At 40.0% G+C, this 19,961-nt stretch overlaps 2 long non-coding RNA genes across 3 annotated transcripts in view; one reads left to right on the forward strand and one right to left on the reverse strand.

The window, feature by feature from the left end:
• The window catches only part of LOC111097880, a 66,710-nt gene that overhangs the window by 37,863 nt on the left and 8,886 nt on the right, over window positions 1–19,961 (reverse strand). Inside the window, exons 2-4 of the long non-coding RNA XR_005367155.1 lie at window positions 7,722–7,798; window positions 6,793–7,063; window positions 5,665–5,833 (exon numbers count right to left, since the gene is read on the reverse strand). This is a non-coding gene — a long non-coding RNA (uncharacterized LOC111097880). The remainder of the gene's footprint in view (window positions 1–5,664; window positions 5,834–6,792; window positions 7,064–7,721; window positions 7,799–19,961) is intronic.
• LOC111097959 lies at window positions 11,471–17,072 on the forward strand. Of its 2 annotated transcripts, none has more exons than XR_005367154.1 (4): window positions 11,471–11,819; window positions 12,044–12,097; window positions 14,421–14,532; window positions 15,494–17,072. It is a non-coding gene; the product is annotated as an uncharacterized LOC111097959 (long non-coding RNA). The 2 variants fall into 2 exon arrangements; XR_005367153.1 differs by having other exon boundaries at window positions 14,213–14,532; window positions 15,494–17,071.

The raw sequence follows: 19,961 nt of genomic DNA on the forward strand, positions 1-19,961 counted from the left end.
TGCAGTCCACAGCAGGCTCCCTGCCCAGACAGCCTCTGCTAATGCTAATTGGACTGCTTGTGTCACACTTTCTGTCCCCAGGAGTGATGCTGCTCTGTCTGCCTGAGTTCTTGCCAAAGGAGCCCTAGAGTTCCTGCCCTAAGAACTCCCATACATGTGCATTTACTCCCAGCCAGTCTCCAGAGGGGTCAGCAGGTGTTCATTTTAGCCTCGTGAAAGGACATGTTTTCCCATGACCTCTAGGTGTTCTGAAATGGAAAGGTCAAAGGACAAACAGAATATACCCATAACTGTAATAATATTAATCCCATTTTTAAAAGTCAGATTAAGGCAACTCAAATTGTTGATCCAATGGAACCAATGTTAATTCTAGAAGTAAACATTATAAATCTCATCACCAGGTTAAAGTTAAAATCACACATAATAAGATAATAACACTGAAATCTAGTGATCCTTACAATCTTTCTGTTTCTATCACAATAGCTTCTCCCTCTCCTGAACCTCGATGGCTCCATTGCTCTGTCAGGCTCTCGCTGTGTTAATTTTTTAAAGAAGAAAATGGGGCAAGTTCAGAGATAGGAGAAGAGAAATGAGGAGAGAAGAGGTATCTTTCTACTTTTTCTATATTAGGGAATCTGAATCTATTTCTTTGGCTGAATTATGCTTCCAGGTAAAACACTGCTGGATGATATAATGCAGAATGCTGCAGTTGAAATGTCTATCTTTGTTTTCTTCATGTTGGATGAAGCTAGGAATTCATTCATTCATTCATTCATCAATACGTACTGAGGTTAGGATGCACATATATATGATTTATTGTCCAAACGAGGATAATCTAGAGAATGAAAGGGATGCTTTATTATTTCTACCCAGACAGAAGGACATACCAGGACTATTCTGAAACAAAATGGGAGGTATAATCACCCTAATAATTGAACACTTCCCACATACATGGTGTAAAAGCAGAAAAGGTCCATGGAGTGGGTAAAGGTGCTATTTATTCTTCATTCCTACATTCAAAAATCAGTGCTAACTCCCACCTTTTCTCAAATTACCAAAAGGTTCTGGTAAAACGTATTGGTTCTTTCACGTAAAATAAAAGTAGTACTCAGGTTTTTCAACCACGGATTTTTCAAACTTGAAACAATTCTCTCGACTCAAATAAGACCCAATTTTTTCTGAGAACAGGTTGAATTTTGATAGGTCATTCTATATTTAATTACACTGATACACAATGAGCAGTTCACTGAGACTTAATCTTACCCAAAAAAACCTACTGTTCTCCCTCAAAAAAGAGGACATTTCTATCTCACCATTTGAGGGAAAATAGTCAAGGAAGACAAAGTACAAACACACACACACGTGTATACAAATACAAATACATACATTCAGTTTTGGAAAGATTTGAGCACAACTGATATTAGTTCATAATTCATGTTTTCACAGAACAGTATTTATAGTTTAAAAATGAATTTTGCCCACCTGACCACAGTTGATTCTCACAACAGCTGGCTTAGATAGTATCACTATCCCCAACTTCCAGTTGAGGAAATTAACTACTACAGATTGACACAGACTGGCACTTAAAGCTTCTGACCCTGGTTCCATCATTCTTCTTACAATGAAACAATAACTCATTACAGATGTTTAAGTGACAACGTTGTCAAAAATCTCTTCTACTTCCATCAAACTTAAAACTTTTCAAAGCATTTTCACATTGACTCAATATACTCAAAGGGACTACCATGAGCCATGTCCTGATGAGATGCTGGAGGCACAAAGGTGTATAAAACTGTCCCTGAGTATAAGGAACTGGAAATCTGATATATATGACAGACAAGGAAACTAGCCCAGTTCCGTTGATAAGTTAAATGAAGGAACTGCAAAATATGCAAAATATTGCAAAATATGCCAAGAGCCACACAGCAAAGAGTACCAAGGCCAGGCTGTGGGGACCACATAAGGCATCCCCAGGAGGTACTGCTTGCAAGAGAAATGGGCGTTTGTCCTGTTCCCTGAGGCTCAGAATCTCAAGCCAGGGAACATTAGGTTATGTTAAAACACAGTAAGTTGTTTGTAAATAGTTGTAGCAAAGGATGTATTTCATCCTTTGATGAAGGATGCTGGATAATTGGCAAGGCACAGGATGGGAGCCTGGAATGTTTAGATAAGAAAGTTGAAATTCATGTTATAGGCCAATGAAAGAAGGAAGTGAGATGGGAGACAGTGAGACACCCAAGAAAGCAAATGCACAAGGCTTATTTGGGACCTAAATTTAAGAGAGTGAAGAGGAAAGCAATGCCAGGATATAAATGTGTTTAAGACAGAAGTCAGTAGGATTTGGGGTCAGGATGTGGAAGATGAGGGGTGAGGAGAAAGCAAATGTACCTCTAAATTCTTTAAGGAACTGGGTGGTTAAGTTTCATGAACCAAGACAGGGCACTAAGAGGGATGAGCAGATTTCTGAGGGATGCTAAGAGTTTTGGTTTTGTATATATTGAGTGTATGTACTGAGTATAAGGCCCATGAAGCTGTCAAGTGGCAAGACCTAGGGGAAACTAAAGCTCAGGAGAAAATTCTAGACAGTAGTTTCAGCTTTGAAAGCCATAGGTGAGGCAGGTACAGAAGGCCATTCACTGAAGACATAAGGAGAAGAATCTTTCCACTGGGGAGAGGGAAGGAGAGTTTAAACACTGGGAGGTTATTATAGTGTTTTGTTTTATTAGAAGTGATTTAGTTGGAAATAGATATTTTAATTAAAATGTCGCAAAAAACCTTCCCCCTCCCTTTGCTTTATTAAGAGATCTACACATACCTCCATAATATTTCCCCCTAAAAATCTTCTCCTCAAAAAAACTTTGAACCACATATATGGAAAAACAAGATTGGAGGAAATCTTTCTTCCATGATGTCAAGTTGATGAATGTGTGATGACCTTTCCAAGGGAGAGATGCACTAGGGGAAAAGGGGGCATATTTCTAGAAGCCCCAGAGGACTGACCTTCAAAGTTTCCTGACAGTTCCAAGACACTCTCTGAGATCACAACATTTCATTCAGCTTCTCCATGTACTTGTATCTAAACAAATGGTTGCAACTTCCACCACCCATGTTCTCATCCCTTTCAAATATCAGATGTAGATTTCCCCATGGCCAGCAAGAAAGCCAAAGAATGACTGAAACCCCTAGTTAGCTCTGGGAAACAGGCCACACAGTAAGGAAGAGGGAGGTTATTTCCCTAAGCGTCCTGTAGTGAAGTCACTTTTGGCTCCATTCTGATTGTACAAATGGCCTGCGAGATTGGATCCCATCATTTCAAGAAATGGCTTACTAGTGTGAATATGGTTCTGACCTTGGGCCAAATGACGTCCACTGCCACCCTCACCTCCAAAGTCATAGTTGAAGTTTTAATCTGCCCCCCCCCACCTCCGCCAAAGAATGTAACTGGATTTGGAGACAAGGTCTTTAAAGAGGTAATTAAGTTAAAATAAGGTCTTTAGGCTGGACAGTCATCCAATATGACTGATGTCTTTATAAGAAGGGATTTGGACACAGATATGCACCAAAGAAAGATTATGGAAGATCACAACAGGAAGGTGGCCACCTGCAAGATAAGAAAAGAGGCCTCAACAGAAACCAAATCTGCCCACACCCTGACTGACCTTGGACTTCTAACCTCCAGAACCTTGAGGGGGGCAAAAAATTTCTGTTTAAGGCACCTAGTCTGTGGTACTTTGTTATGCATGCCTAGAAACCAATACAGGCAATTATAAATGTGGTATAAAATGTGTGCCAAGGATTTCCCAGATGAAGTTAAGTGGGGAAAAAAAATCAGGCTTATTTTACAATTAAGGGTATTGATGCACAACTGTCTTGTATAAAAATGTGTTAATTGATTTATAAGTTCTAGAGAAGTCTAACCATTCAGGAGAGAAGCTAGCCTGTGGGTATTTGAGTTTTGAATCGTCATTGCTACAGAATTCACTGACAGGGTTTCATGGAACTACATCCTGTCTGTGGCTCAGATGGGATTTGGCCTGTGTCTATTGTACCTTAAGATGTAGTAAACTGCTTTAGGTAGGCAGACTGTGTTAACTTGATTCTGCAAAACTCTTAATATTTGAAACAAAATCCTGAATATGACATTTCAAAAGCAGAAAGAAAAAATTGTGGATAATGTCTCTGCTTGTGTGACAAGTCACTTTTTTCCCCTTCAATTTGTTCCCAAGTCCGATAGACACAACATTTGAAATTGGCCTCATGTTGGTTTTCCCACCCATACTGACTGTGACTGCCTTCATCCAAACTTGTATAATTTCTGGCCCATTCTATTTATCCACCTAACTAAAATTTTCGGAGGGGGTACAACATTGTGTAAAGGTTAAGGGGCATAGTCTCTTGAGTTAAGAGTCCCAGCTCTGCCCTTGACAAACTGTAATCTCACTCAAATCTAAGCTTCAAATTTTCATGATTGAAACAGAGGTAATAACAGTACTCTCCTCATAGGGCCGTTGGAGAATTTAGTGAAATAACAAGTAAAAAAGCATTTAGACTAGTACATATAGGATACTCAGAAAATATTAGGTATACTAATATGAATCTTTTAAAATCCATCACCTTACAGCATTTTGTCTTGCTCTCTTCTGCATAATTCCACCAGCCAAGATTTTCTCATGCTTGGCTTTCTTGTAACTGATATTTTGAAAACAACAGACATGTTGAGTTTTCTGTTTCAAATATCACTAGTTTCTCCCACCCGAGTCTCCTCAATGAAGGCGCCTAAGTCTTCCAATGGGAAAACTTGTCCTCACTGACATTTTTCAAGTGTCCATTGTAACCCATTCTCCCTGTGACACCAAGCTCCTGAGTTCTTTTTTCCACAGCACAGAACTCATCTTTCTGATCCTTCAGTGGCTTATTCCGGTTTGTGAGCTGAAGCCCAGATGCTTCCACATGGCCCACAGTGCCTTCATCAAGCTGCCTGGGCCTCCATATTCTCCCCTCCAGCCCACAGAGCCTAATGAACAACAGGTGTTTAGTAAATGTTTGGTTAATGAGAGGAGTGCCTGAGCAACATGAGGGCTCCAAGGCTTGTTACTTCTCCACCAGCATTAGCCTGTTGTAGAAGCTTCCTGGGGCTGACACCACAGACTACCACCAATTTTGAGGCTTAAAACATCAGAGTTATTGTCTCACAGATCTGAAGGCCAGAATTCTGAGATCAAAGTTCTACCAGAGCCGTGCTCCCCTGAAAAGCTCTAGGGGAGACTCCTTTGTTGCCTCCTCCACCTTCTGATGGCCCTTGGCGCCGTCTGGCCTGTGGCTGCATCCCTCCAGTCTCATCAGGTGTCTTCACATGGCCTTCCTCTCTGTGTCTCTTCTGTGTTTTTGTGTCTCAATTTCCCTCCCTTTTATCATATAAGGACACCAGTCAGTGGACTTAGGACTCACCCTAAAACCAGGACGAGCTCATCTTCACATGCTTAACTTCACAATCAACACAAAGTCCCTACTTCTTAATAAAGTAGGTGGGGTAAAGACTTGGACATCTCTTTTTGGGAAACACAACTACAAACAAATCACAAACAGTCAACTAACAACAACAGTCAAGAGTAAGAGAGGTCAAGAAGGGAAGAGAGATTAGAAAATGGAGAGTTTTGACCATACCTGGAAAGGAAATAGGATTTTCATCTGCAGTTCAGAGACCAGAGTGGCCTGAGTGCTGAGCATGCCATCTGGCTAGAGTCCTCGAGCAAGCCCAGGGCAGCATGGGGATAGTGTTTCCTGCCCAGCTCTCTAGTTTCAGATCCACTTGTTAAAGGTTTATGTTTTTGTCCTATGAAAGATTATTTATTAATAAGGCAAATTAGAGAAAAGGAAAAAAAATCACATGAATCCCATCACACTTGTGTCTCTTTTTCCCCATTTTTAGGTTTTAGCTTGGGTTTTGTTAGTTTTTTTAATGAGTAAGCTTACACTAGACATACAATTTTTGTACCCTGCTTCTGTCTTATAACAAACTTCTTAAAATCAAAATTATTTCCATTATATTAATATACTCTATAAGTATTTTCTTAATGTATTTTAAATTTAGTTCCATATTTTTCAAAATGACACCTACACAAAACTTAAAGTTTATAAAGCTTGTTATAAAGATAAAAATAAATCACAAACAAAAATAGCAATCCTCTGTATCATAGATCCCTCCCATGTCCTGCAGCCCAAAGGCAACCACTTTAAACAATTCTCAGCTGATTCTTTAAATGTTTACTTCCATATATCTCAATAGCAAGCTTACGGTAATAATATTTCTTGATTTCTCAAGAAAGTTTTAGATGTTATTATCTGGTTGGAACCTTTGTACTGCTCTGCATCTCTTTCCCACTTCCACCATCACTACTATCACTACCACACACACACACACACACACAAATCACACATATCTTATCTCCTGTACTCTCAACATGTTTATATATTAACCGTAGTTAGATCAATAGGCAGTGTTCACATTACCTACAGTTGAGCCAGGAAGTGTGCTATAATTACTTGTTCCATTCTTAAACAACTTTTGCCTTCGATAGTATTAATAATTGAATTTTTTTGCTTTATTTTCTATATATTTATCACTAATACATTTTCAAATTCTTCTCCATTATCTAAATGTCCTTTTAAGACTCTATTAATTTCTTCTTTTGGAGCCTTATCTCCTGGAGCTAATTGGCATGTTTTCACTAGTCTGATTGCTCCCTATGCCAGCTACACAACTGCCACCTGGGGATCTCCCTTGGCCCTCACCTTGAGGATTCCCTTCACCTCCGTCTCCCATGGGATTTCCTGTTTCCCAAGTGCCATGTCTTCCTTTTTTTGTTATTTACTCTCTCGTTGTGGTGGAGCATCTCCTTCAGTAAGTTCCTGAGAAATGATGTTGTGATGGTCAATTCCTAGAGACCCTTCAGTCTATTTCATATTTAACTGATATTCTCTGGGGAATAGAATCGAAGTTGAAAATCATTTTCATTCAGAGTTTGTAAGAAAAGTCTCCATGAATCTCCAGCTTCCTCTGTTGCTGTTAAGAAAATCAAAATAATTTACTGCCAACATCTTCACCCAACCCCCACCCCTCAACCCCCAAGCTTATAGGATTTTCTCTTTGCTGCCAGGATCCTATAGTTTCATGATTCTGAGGGTACCAGCCAAGGGCAAGAAACTCGCCACACTCCCAAATGACTTTGGGTTTTTTTTAGACTTTCTAATAAAAGAATTGGTCATGTAAGCCATGATGAAAGGAATCCAGGGATCCAAAGGCACTTGAGGACTAGCAAGTGTACCATTAGCTAACAGCACCACTTGATGTGAAGGGGCAGGGCAAAGAAAGAAATCGTCTGTATCAGATTCTGCTTGTGTGCTGCAACCCTGCACAAAGAGTTGCACAACAGGAACTGTAACAGCAACAGGAGTAGTTACTACTACGTCTGTGCATGATCTGGTCATTCTCTGATTCATCTGGTTGTGATAGGAGCAAAACCACATTTGTGTCCTCATTCACATGGTCTCCCAGTGAGTGCTTGGTGCTTGGCCGCCGTGTCCTGGTCTCTGGCTGATCAGATACTCTTTCCTACGTTTACACAGAAAAAACAGCCTTCCTTGTGCTGAGTACAAGGTTATGTGTTAGATGTGGATACAAGAAGAAGATTAACTGGTAGAACTTAGCTGTTGTAACTTACTCGGTAGAAGGAAATAAGTGCAGCTCTCCAGCTGGGAGGAAGTATAGCTTTTGGCCCACTCCTCAAGGGCCCTGTTCCTTTGGGCAAGAAGAACACAAACAATTGGGTTTGTATCTGGAAGGCCTTTACAGACAGCCTTTCCAAGCAAAACATACATGAACAGGTCATGAAGGAAAAACATCATCCAAAGGACCCAGGATGGGCCAATGTGGGTCCCGACAGGGCCACTAACCTCTATAAAAGCATCTTTGTATGAATAGAGAAAGGCAACCCTTCTGTGGAGATATCAGAAAAAGATCCCCACTTCGGGCGGGTCCAGCCCTGTGGAAGCACAGCTCAATGAGCAGAGCCATGCTAGATGCCAACCATCACTTACTCCTGGGTCAGACACCTTTGTCTGTCAGATGGACAAGCTTTACAACCATTTAAAGTGGCCCCGGGTCCTCATATACTGATTAAATACAACAAATTTTTCAGGGTATGGACCATGACCAGTTGGACATCATAACACCAGATAAAGGGGTCTAATGTCACCCTCCCAGAGCTGATTCAGATTTTTGCGAGCTAAAAACACAGGAGGATGAAGAGTAACCAAGTTAGCAGACCAAAGAAAGGTGAATCCTAGACCAGAAACAAGAAAAGTCAAGACATCATCAGAATTACACTACAAATAGATCCTCGCCACAAACAGAATTCCCAAAATGCCATCAGAATTCCTATTCCAAAGGCGATCGGTCAGACATAACTTCTCCCATTTCCCTCATATGTCCTTTACTTTGAAGCAAGCTTCGTTTACGATCATGTTCTTCAAGAGAGACCACCAGTAGCCTGGAAGGGACCCTGCTAGCCCTCTGGAGCAGTATCTACAGAGCAGACTCAAAGAGCATAGAAAGCCCACCCAGCATGTAGCTCCCTGTGATCCCTTGAGCTGAGGTGGGACGGAGGGGAAGTTGTTTTGTAGGACTAGCAAACAGAGGGATGGGTTTGTAATCTCCAAATGGGGCTATAGAAGCCAGAAAGTCTTTGGTGGAAGAGTTCCAAGGCAAAGTAATCTCTGACATCTCTTCTCACCTGGGTTTTCAGAAGCATTGGAATGACACGGTCCATTATGCTTCCCAGGAAGCTCGTGGCTGCAGGGACTTTGGCAAACCACCAGTCCACACCTCTTCCTGCTCCCACCCCATCCTCCCAGGCCCTGAAGAAAGGTTTCATAACCTCATAAGGAGCTCACTTGCCCATTCCTGAAAATTTAGCTCAGCTAGGAAGAAGGTTCCTAGCTGAGTACAGGTTCTGAGCATTGTGGTATCGCATTTAACCTCTTGCTGCAGCTCCATGTGGGCAATGGAGAGATTTCCAAGAACATGAACATCTTCCTCTTCCTCAGTATTTCAGCACTAGAGTCCCTAGGAGATCCAGAGGTAAAAACTGTTTTCATAATACTAAGATATCATGTCTTGGCCACCGCATTCATTTGGGCTGATGGGACGAAAGCAATGATAGGTAAAACCGTTGGCACAAATCAAGGCAGAAACAGTAAAATGTACAAGTAGGCTAGCTGTCACTGTACTCTTTCCTGCCACACATTCACCAGGGGAAAGCCAGCTTTCCTGTTAAATATCTTTGATGAAGCAGCTAAAAGCATAACTTTAACTCTTCTTTTTCATATTCTTTCTGATGGATTTGGCAGCCGTTAAGAAGCTTAACGCATAGCATGTTTGTCTCAAAGAAAAGCACTTGTGCAATTTTGAATTTCAAGCTGAACTAGCCACTTTTTTTTTTTTCATGAAGCATTCGGTTTTACTTGAAAGAAATCGGAATGACAAATATTCAGATTTTGGGTGTTTGACAGATACTTTTCTGAACGTTAAAAAGCGAATCTATCACTTTAATTAACAATGGACAGTATTTGTGGCCAATTACAAAATTTGAGCTTTCAAGCAAAAATTACAATCTTGGAAAATTTGTACCTGTATCATGAAATTGACATCCTCCCAGTACTTAGAGATGTAGAAACATCTTTACATTGCTTAAATTATTTTTCTAAGACTGGTCCTGATATAAATAGTTGGGGTGTTTTGATGTTGTATAATAAAATATGTAAAATAAAATAAAATAAAATAAAATAAAATAAAATAAAATAAAATAAAATAAAATATGCCAACATTTTAAAGATCTGTATAACTCAGTGACCCGATACTGTAACATCACGAATGGGCCAAAGATCCATTCAAACTACCAAGTAGACCAATGGACTTTTCATGAAACCCAATGAAAGTTCATTGATACAGTTTCAGATTTCACAGTACAATTATTCTTTAAGAAACTACCACTTGTTGGGACACCTGGGTGGCTCATTTGGACATTTGTCTCTTGATTTCAGCTCAGGTCATGATCTCAGAGTCTTGAGATCCAGCCCAGCCACAGGCTCCATGCTCAGGGCAGAGTTGGCCTGAGAGTCTCTCCCTTTGCCCCTCCCCCCACTGAAGCACATGCACGGTTGCGTGCACGTGCACTCAAATAAATAAATAAATAAATAAATAAATAAATAAATAAATAAATAAATAAAATCTTTTAATCTTTTTTTCTTTCTTTTTTTTAAGAAACTACCACTTGTCAAGGGGTAATTTCTGGAGTAAAGGCTGTGTGTAGGCTGCAGAGCATGAGTGGATAGACTGCCTTGAGGATTGCAGACAATCCATTGCAATAGAAAGGACAGTGGAGTAAATGGAGACAAATAGAGGGAAGCGGGGAAATTTGGAAGAAGCATGAAGATCTGGGAGCTCTGTCCTGACTGTAATGTACTCTGTGAAACGAGAGGCAAGAGCTCCAAAGAAGGGAGAAGGAACTGAGTGGAGGATGGAGGAGGATTGCTAGGCAGCCCCTAGGGCCCACTTGAGGTTTGTGGTTGTAAATTTAAAGCGAGACCAGCCAGCACATTTATGTAGAGCACAATAATAGGGTTTTCTGTTGAAATACATTTTCTTTATTGATTTCTAAGAAAGACAGAGAACCTACCACTTGTCGTTTGGTGCAATATCAAAGGAGAATAAAATCTTCTGAAATGGCTGCTAAAACACTCCTCCCTTTTCTAACTACTAATCCGCATGAGGCTAACTTTTCCTCATATACTTCAACCAAAAGAACATATCAACAGATTGACTGCAGCAGCACATGTGAGAATCCAGCTGTCTTCTATTAAGGCAGCCACTAAAAGATCTGCAAAAATGTAAAATAATTACCCTCTTCTGACTAAATGTTTTGTCTTAGAAAATACAGTTCTTTTTAATTAAAATATTACTTAGAGTAACACGTACTAAATATAATTATTTTAAATATGGTAATACATAATTTAAGTGTCTATTGCAAAATACATTGTTCTCATAAAAGTGTACCATTTATGTGAATATGTGATAGGTTTATTATAGTTACTTTTAAATGACTGAATAATTTTTAATTTTTTTAAATTCTACTTTCTAAAATGTGGTAAATTCACCCATAGAAACAAACCCTAGTTTCAGAGTCTGAAGAGGTCCTGAGACCAAAACAGTTGAAAATTCCTGCTCTTGAGATGATCCAAGTCAGCATGGTTGAAGCTAGCTCACTGGGCAGGTCATTGGGAAGAGGGCAGAGAAGAAGCAGAGGAAAAGTGATTTGCTTAAACAGAGCCAATCCAGAAGCTGCGTGCACTATTCCTGCTCACAGCCTATTGGCCAACACTTGGTTCCATGGCCACACCCAACTGTCCAGAGGCCTGGAGACCTGGCCTCCATCCCGGTTACCAGAAGGGAGGCCTTAGAGGTCTCTGTCATACTCCCAAAACTGGACCATGGGGGCATTCAAAGAGACTTCTCTGAGTTGGTGTAAAGGTAGTTTTGTTACAGCAGCAAGCACCGCCGAGGCTGAGGCTAATGCTGGGGATGTCCGGACAATCCAGGAGACCAAGGGCTGGTAGTAGATCAATATTTTGATCCAATAGGCTCAGCTGAAGCTGGCTTGAGGAGTGGCATTTATAATGTCTGCTGGGGCATATGCCCACTCAGCTTTCCCCTTATATAACAGCTGAACTTCAGGGATGGCCAACCATACAAGGACAAACAGGTACAAACATTGATCTTGTACAGGCAAAGCACTCAGGCTCCCATGACCCACCAGGCCTAGTTACTTTATCAGTAGCATCAAGGGAATATGAATGGAGAGTGGACCTCAACACAGGTTTTGATGTGTCTACCACCAAAAAGACTAGCTGCTTCAAAGAACTCTGGTCCTGATACAGGACAGTTGCCATCTCTAAGAGAAAACTCTTCCTCTCTTATTTACTCTAGGATGACCTCCTTAAGCAGCCTATTGGACCAGCCACCAGAGAGCCTCTGTGGAAGGTGGGTGCAGGTGGTTTCCCCTGAGCCTAGTACACTGTAGGTGGGAACAGTCGTTGTAGGACTGAGTGCCCAGCCTGTATGGTTAACACAGGACAGCTGACTGCCAAGGTCAGCAGATCCCCAGCTCAATTCACACAAATCATTTCTTTTTATCTTCATCCGTTGGTCTTTAAAATAAAGAATAAGCCATGTGCTCATTCACAGAGTTGTACGGAAATCAAGCAAGAATTAAGTTGCAAAACACTATGTACCACAAAGAAAAAAGACAAGTTTGAGCAGTTAACATGGTTATTACCTCTGCTTGACACAGTCAAGAGATCTTTATTAAGTCACTTAGGATTTTTTGGGTTCATATGTCCCCTTCCTGGGCAATCAAATTATTGTGGAATCAACCCCCAGAACTTTTTCATCTTGCAAACCTGAAAATCCACCTATTAAATAACCACTCGCCATTCCTCTCAAAATTGGTTTTGAAGTAATCTTTCCTCTCAAGCTTCCAGAGCGACGATCAGCAAAGGTGATGTGCCACACGGGGCAGGGGTGGGGGCCCAGGGGGCAGGACTTTTCTTCACCTTCCCATTATCCACTCACGAAGCATGGATTATATTGAGTGTACCATATGACAGGTTCTCTACAATGCTTGGAGTCTTAAAAAATACATTATTCTGAAAGATGTCACAGTTTATTTTACAAGGCTGTCAGTTATTGAGTGTGATTCCGTGGTCATAAACATGCAGTTAAGGTCTATACAAGGTGTGGAGATAGCACAAAAGAAGCCATCCATCCAACTGAAAGAGGGGTGCAAAGGAAGCATGTGGGGATGCTATTAAAGGCTTCATGGAGAAGGTCCTCAAGTTGGGATTTGAAGAATGGGGAGGCAAGAATTTATTAGAATTATTAGAGAATAGTGAAAAGGTTCTGATATATAATCAGTTCAGTCTAATGTGAAGTATTTTTAGTCTGAGGTTTTCTCAGCAATCGCCTAATTCCCCAAAGACTTTTTAAGTGATAAGGATTCCAGGCAGGAACTTTAGTAGAGCTAGGGAGGGTGGTTATGACAGTGACAGGCCAATGAAGCAGATGATTTGTGCAGAGACTTGGAAATCCGGTCTGTGTAGGTGACACCTGTCTCTAATAGACAACAAATATTCAGGGAAAAAAAATTACTCCATTTGTGATGGAATATTACACAGCCACATAAAAGGATGAGGTCATGCCATTTGCAACAACACGGATGGGCATGTGCTAAGTGAAATAAGTCAGACTCAGGAAGATTACATTATATGATTTCATTATATTATATGATTATATTATTTCATTCATATGTGGAATCAAAAAAGCTCAGATGAACAAACAAAAAGCGGAACCAAACCTATAAACAGAGAAGAAACTGATGGTTGCCAGAGAAAAGCGGGAGGAAGGGATGGGCAAAATGGGTGAAGGGGAGTGGAAGATCCAGGCTTCCAGTTATGGATCGAATGAGAATCCATATCCATGAGATTACAAGGCACAGCATAAGGAATAGTCAATGATATTGTAACAGCCTCCTATGGTGACAGATGGTAGCTACACCGTGGTGAGCACAGCAGAACATATATTCTTGTCGAATCACTACGTTAGACACCTGAACCTAATGTAAATCTTTTCTGGTATATTTTTAGTTTCCTTGTTTGATTTCAAAGCTTGAGATCTGTTTATATTGCCAAAAAGCCTACCAATTGTGCGGGGAGGTTTTTTTTCTTTTAAAGTCTATTCTTTTGCTGTTCAAAACCATTTTTAAAAATCAATGTCTTTAGAAACCATTCCTAAAGTCATATTTACTGAGAGCAATCTCAAACATATCTGTTGGACATATTCCAAGTTAAATATTGATAAGAGTTTAACAACTGATTTACTTCCTTTTGGCCTAAGTATCCTAAAATGGTCATAGGATTGTTCTACATTGTTCCAAACATTATATTTATAATAGAGTTATACAAATATTTATTTGAATATCAGTGCTTTATGGCTTCAGTATAGTTATTTCTACTACAAATCCTATAGGTGTTTTTAATAAACAATCAAAATATCTACAGACCTATAAATTTTAAGATCCCTTCCATTCTGCAATTGTAGTAATTGCTTCCACCTCACTTCAAAAGAAAGACCTGACAAGCTAAAGATAAGAGGACGTCATGGCTGGGACCCATCATGGAGAATTAAGTCATCCCAGGGCTTTGGAAAAGCACTCCATCGTTGGCCTCAGAAGCCTAATAGCCTGGGGATGTCTTAACATCCAAGGAAGAATTCACCTGAGTTCCATTCTAATTTTCCTGGCTCCCAGGGGCTACGATTCAGAGGCCGCATGCCACAGAAGAATCCCAAACCCAAGTGAAATAACCCTGAAATGCCATGGTCTTGGCATAGACCTGAAGCCAGGGTAAACACATGGCCAGGTAAAAACATACAGGAATTGCAGGCAAGTTTGAACTATGCTTCCATTCATCTTGATTTTATTTTGCTATGTCTATGGCATCATTTTAGTAACAAATTAAAATTCAACAAAAGATTGAATAAGGGAAAATTCTGAAAACTACCTGGGAGACCATAGTGGTATTTGCTTTTTTTCATGTATAGATACTTGGGAGGGGTAGGGCGGGGGAGATGGATGTTTCCCAGATGTTGTGGGCCAGGGGCAAACATCCAGGTGCTTTCAATTACTTGAGAAGCAGGAGAGTCTGTTTTAACAGAGCATCTCCACGTATAATTTAAATTCCATGATTTAGGAAGTCTAATAAGACAAAGGAGAAATGCCCTGTACTAATTTGTTTCATCAGTAAGCTCTCCAATTATAGAGCTTTTAACTAACATGCCAGGAAATCTTGCAGTCCTCAGGATGCAAACTGTATAAAAGCCTCGTTGGGTTTCTTTTTATTTCATTTCCTCCTTTTGGATCAATTTTTCCATACTTGATTAGTTTTAACCAAAGTAACTATTTTAACATATCTCCCTCCTGAAATATAAAGTAACACAAATTTTTTTGCAGTGACCATTTTTCCTTTTTCACCCCGTGATTTCAAAAATATTCTTTCCTTTGAATCAATTCAGATACTAGAGCATCTGTTTTAAATATAATGCTTTTTTGGTAGATTTTTTTTTCCTCCCACATTTTTGTTAGGTGATACATCAGCTTTATTGATTCATCTTGAAATGATGTCTGGCTTCTTTTAAATATGAAAACATATATGAGAAATTGGCTATATTCTTCATAATTAAATACTATATTTACGGATATGCATTTGTGGTAAAAGATTTAAGACATGCGTGAAAACTCCAAGGTACTGGCTAGCTCCCGAGAGGGAGGGAGAGGAGAAGATGGGCTTCCACTGTATCGGTAACCTTTTATTTCTTTCACAGAAGAAATTATCTGAAGCAACAATGGCATATTATGAACCTCTATCAACTCCATTAATGGGGAATAGAGGTCATTGGCAGCTGCCCCAAGAACAGCCACAGGAACCTTAGGAATAAAGCTACTGCTGAATTCGTATGAACTGTAAAAGCATAAAACATGAGGAGTATCATCAGATAGAAGGTATCGAGGTTCTATGGGGAGAAACCTGGCTTTGAGTCCCAACTCTGTCACAGTGATGATCAACTTATCAATGAAGTCTGAAATTCACTTCTAAATTGACCTATAGATTTATCAAACTTTTAAAAAATTTCCAACAAAAAAAAATTCAACATTCCTCCTTGAAACACTACATTTTTAAATAATCCAAGCAGTGCGGTGCTAGTGTGGAATGGGGTAATATAATAAAGGATCGGAGTACATAGAAGAATTAAAATAGAATATGGAAAAGGAAACCCTGAGATGGTGCTACTGGGAAAAACCATCCCTTTAAAATTTTTTCATTTTTTGTGGAAAAATAAAAAAGAGGAAATCAATGGGACAACCTATGCAAGAGGGGACAGAAAAGGAAAATTAATCATTGCTTTCACAGATGTTGTCACATTTGCTACTCTTACCTCTTACTCTTAGCTACACAGCTAGCCAGTGGCAGAAGTAGGCTCCAACCCTAGATTTGGTTTCATTCTCAAATCCACACTTTTCATTATTCTACAAAAGTTATTTCCTTTCTAGAACCTAATTCTGATCAACACAGAGGAGTCTGTTGGCGGGGAGGGGGGCGGGTGACTCTTCTATACCACTTTCAGAGAGAACCTACTGATAAAATCTCTAAACCACTTCCATCTTTGAATTCTGGAAAATATAAACGTGAGAAAAACAGAATTCTAACACCAAAAAAGGTAGATTCCTAAACTCTACACTGAGGAATTTTATTATCGACCCTTATCAAGAGGTCAACTTGTGACCATCGAAAAACAAATCAGTGATCACTACAACCATTAAAGTTACATAAAATGAATCATGGTAAACCGATCTTGTTTCTCTTCTAACAGATTTAGGATAGGCTGATCAGGAAAAAGGCAGTAGAAGACACTTATCTGGGCTTTAGCAGGGCACTTGACCAAATCTCTCATGCAGTCACTCAATACACGATTACTAAACCCTATACCTGGCGGATGCCCTCTCTGACATTTAAACAGCCCAGGCCACCCATGCTTCATGCAGCACACTTGCCAAAATCTGTCCATGTATTTCCAACAGCGCCCATCCGTGAGTTTCCTCCATCCATTCCTTTGATGAACTGACCCCTGCTCATCCTTTGAGGTTCAGGAGTCACTGCCTTCAGGAAGCCTTACCAATGCCCCTTCCCCTGAAACGGTGCCTTACGTGCAGCAGACCTGGATACAACCAAAGCTTCTTGTGCATAAATTTATCCAAGCACCTACCCCACTGATTTGCAACTATTTTGTTTACTTGCTCGTCTCACTCTCTGGATTGTAATTATCCTACTGGCAGGAGTTCTGTTCTGTTGCCGGCAGAGAGTAAGCATCTGATAAATAATGCTTGGAAGAAGAAACGTATTGAGCAATATTGGAAGTGGTACCAGACTTGACATATTAAATATGCATAAGCCTTCTTCCCTTTCAGTGGTCAATTTCCACATTTATTCAAGAGATTTTGTTTTATGCTTGTCTTGATGTGACTATCAGACGGAGCTGGCTTTTGGGTGCTCCTTTCCGGTTCCCCTTCTAGGCCACCTTACCCACCTAAGTTATGGACAAACTTCTTTCTTCTTCAGATTGCCCAACAATTAACCGTTGAATAAGAACAGACACATACATGCATTCCCACAAAACAAATAGTGAAGTCTAATCTATAGGAAGCAGTTTCCTAATTGTTTCCATAATTAGGTAAGAACATACTGTACATGCTTTACTTCTTTATTGATCCTTATATATTTTTTAAGATTTATTTATTTATTTATTTATTTATTTATTTATTTATTTATTTATGATAGACACAGAGAGAGAGAGAGCGAGGCAGAGACACAGGCAGAGGGAGAAGCAGGCTCCATGCCGGGAGCCTGATGCGGGACTCAATCCCGGAACTCCAGGATCGCTCCCTGGGCCAAAGGCAGGTGCCAAACCACTGAGCCACCCAGGGATCCCCTATTGATCCTTATATTAATCAACACCAACCATTTTGTTTTAGAGTTGAGAAAACAGAGGCAAAGGAAGGAGAAGAGAATTGGTATGTGCAGTTATTTAGGGGCAGGATCTGGAGCCCAGTGCTCTGGTCCTAGGCCAGGTTACATTCCACAGTGTGGTGCCTCTGAGCCACAATTTCTTCCCTGAGGCAGCATCCCAGCAGGGTTCCAGAAGGATCCCTATCACCTTCAGGTTATATCAGACTGTTTAAAATTTCAAAGCATTTTCAAGTATTAAGAGGGGGGGTGGATAGGGCTTGGGTCTCCACCTACAAACATTATGCCTTTCATGCCCCTCAACACAACTTGTTTGCTAAAATGCACAGAGGTTAAGGTAGCCCAGAGGGTTGAGATAGCTTTTTATTTATTTGCTTTCTTTCACTAGAAGGAAGTTATCTTTTTGAGTCATTCATTGATGATCAGTAGCAACTGCTCTAGCTAAACACTCAAAACCTGGCTCCCTGGTCAGCAGACACAACTCCCATCCAGTGAATAGCATTTCAAATCTCAGAAGAACCATGACCGTTCCAGGATACTCGGTACCCAGGCCCTGTGAAGACTCGGATTTTAAAACCATTGACCCATGACTGTATGCCAATCTGCCTGAAAACCCTTGTGACAACTGACTCAAAAGGACCAAGATATATAACATCAATTCAGACCAGTATATATATAAGGGCACACAGGAATTAGGGAAATTATATAAAAAGCAGATTTTTTTTTCTATTCTCCTTGTCTCTTGCTGATTGTTCAATGTTGCAAAGAGAGTTTGAGTCTCATCCTATTAGAGTTCAGTGTCCCAAGCTTCTATTTTGAAATTGGCATCTGTGAAATGAAATAAGTACTTGCCATGGGACAGCATGAGACAGTAAAAGATCACCAACATCATTGTTTGGTCAGTAACATCCACTTAACAAGGAGCAATGGCTGTATCTGGGACAGTTAAGAGTTCAAAATAACTAAACCCTGCCTGATTTTTAAAAGTTCTGTAAAATATTTCTGGTTTACAATGACATCTGGCCAGAAGTTTCCCATTTAGCTTGTCTGCTTCTTACTAGGAAGACTGGAAAGACACTGGGGAAAAGGTAGAAACTGATCATGAACCAAAATGAAATCAAGTAAGTACCTTCCCATTTAGATTACTTTTTATCTGCCTAGAAATGCACAGGATTTTTGTCCTCAATCTTTATTATTAAAAGTGTTTCCAGAATGTGTTTGATGGTACTTCTTTCAGTGAATTTTGCTCAGGAACAATTTTTTCTTTTTTTTTTTTTTAAGATTTTATTTATTTATTAATGAGAGACACAGAGAGGAGAGAGAGAGAGAGAGAGAGAGAGAGAGATAGGCAAAGGGAGAAGCAGGCTCCATGCAGTGAGCTTGACGTGGGACCTGATCCCGGTTCTCCAAGATCACTCCCCAGGGCTGAAGGCGGCGCTAAACTGCTGAGCCACCGGGGCTGCCCCATCAGGAACAATTTTCTATCTAGCAGTTGAATTGTTTCCACCATTCCATTTGTTTAGGGTCTCTTCTGCAGGATCACAGGCTTTACCTGTGCGAAATCTTTGGTTCTATCTTCCATGGCTTTCATTTTTACTTTCATCATCATCCTTTTCTTGTACATCCTGCAGGAACATGTCCACTGTGTATTGAATTCTGTTGATGAGATTTTTCCATAGCCCCAATTCTCCCCCTTTCTCTTTATTTGTAGGATTTAAAATGTTTTTCGATTCTTTGTAGCCATTCTTTATCTTACCTGATAACTTTATATCTGCCCACCACTCACAAAAATGCCAGAGGACGTACAGTGATTACATCCAAATGATTAAAGCCAAATTGCCTATCCTGAGTGGCAGTAAGAAATTCACACTTCCAAATACATAAACAATTAGAAAATGTACCATCCATGTGCAGTTTTTAGAAAAATTCAGATTAATACCTACCTCCATGTGATTTTTGTACAAACAGCTAACACAAGGGAGAAAAAGAAGTAAAATAATGGGAGGGCGCACACTGTTTCATACTCAACTCTCTGATAATCAAAGAACAGGATAAAAAATTTCAGGATATCACTTGTAATATTCCACAGCACTGCAAAGTTGAAAGCAAGAAAAGCATAGTCCACAGAGCAAAAGATAGAAAATGAAGAAAACAAGACAAATGGGAAGGTATAGAAAATGCCAGAAATTAGAAAAAGTAAGTTAATTATAACCAGTGTACATCGAATCACTTTCCCTAGGAAATAAAAATCCTCTCAGATGTGTCAGAAA

Source organism: Canis lupus, chromosome 11, assembly GCF_011100685.1.
Source record: "Canis lupus familiaris isolate Mischka breed German Shepherd chromosome 11, alternate assembly UU_Cfam_GSD_1.0, whole genome shotgun sequence".
Lineage (NCBI taxonomy): Eukaryota > Metazoa > Chordata > Mammalia > Carnivora > Canidae > Canis > Canis lupus.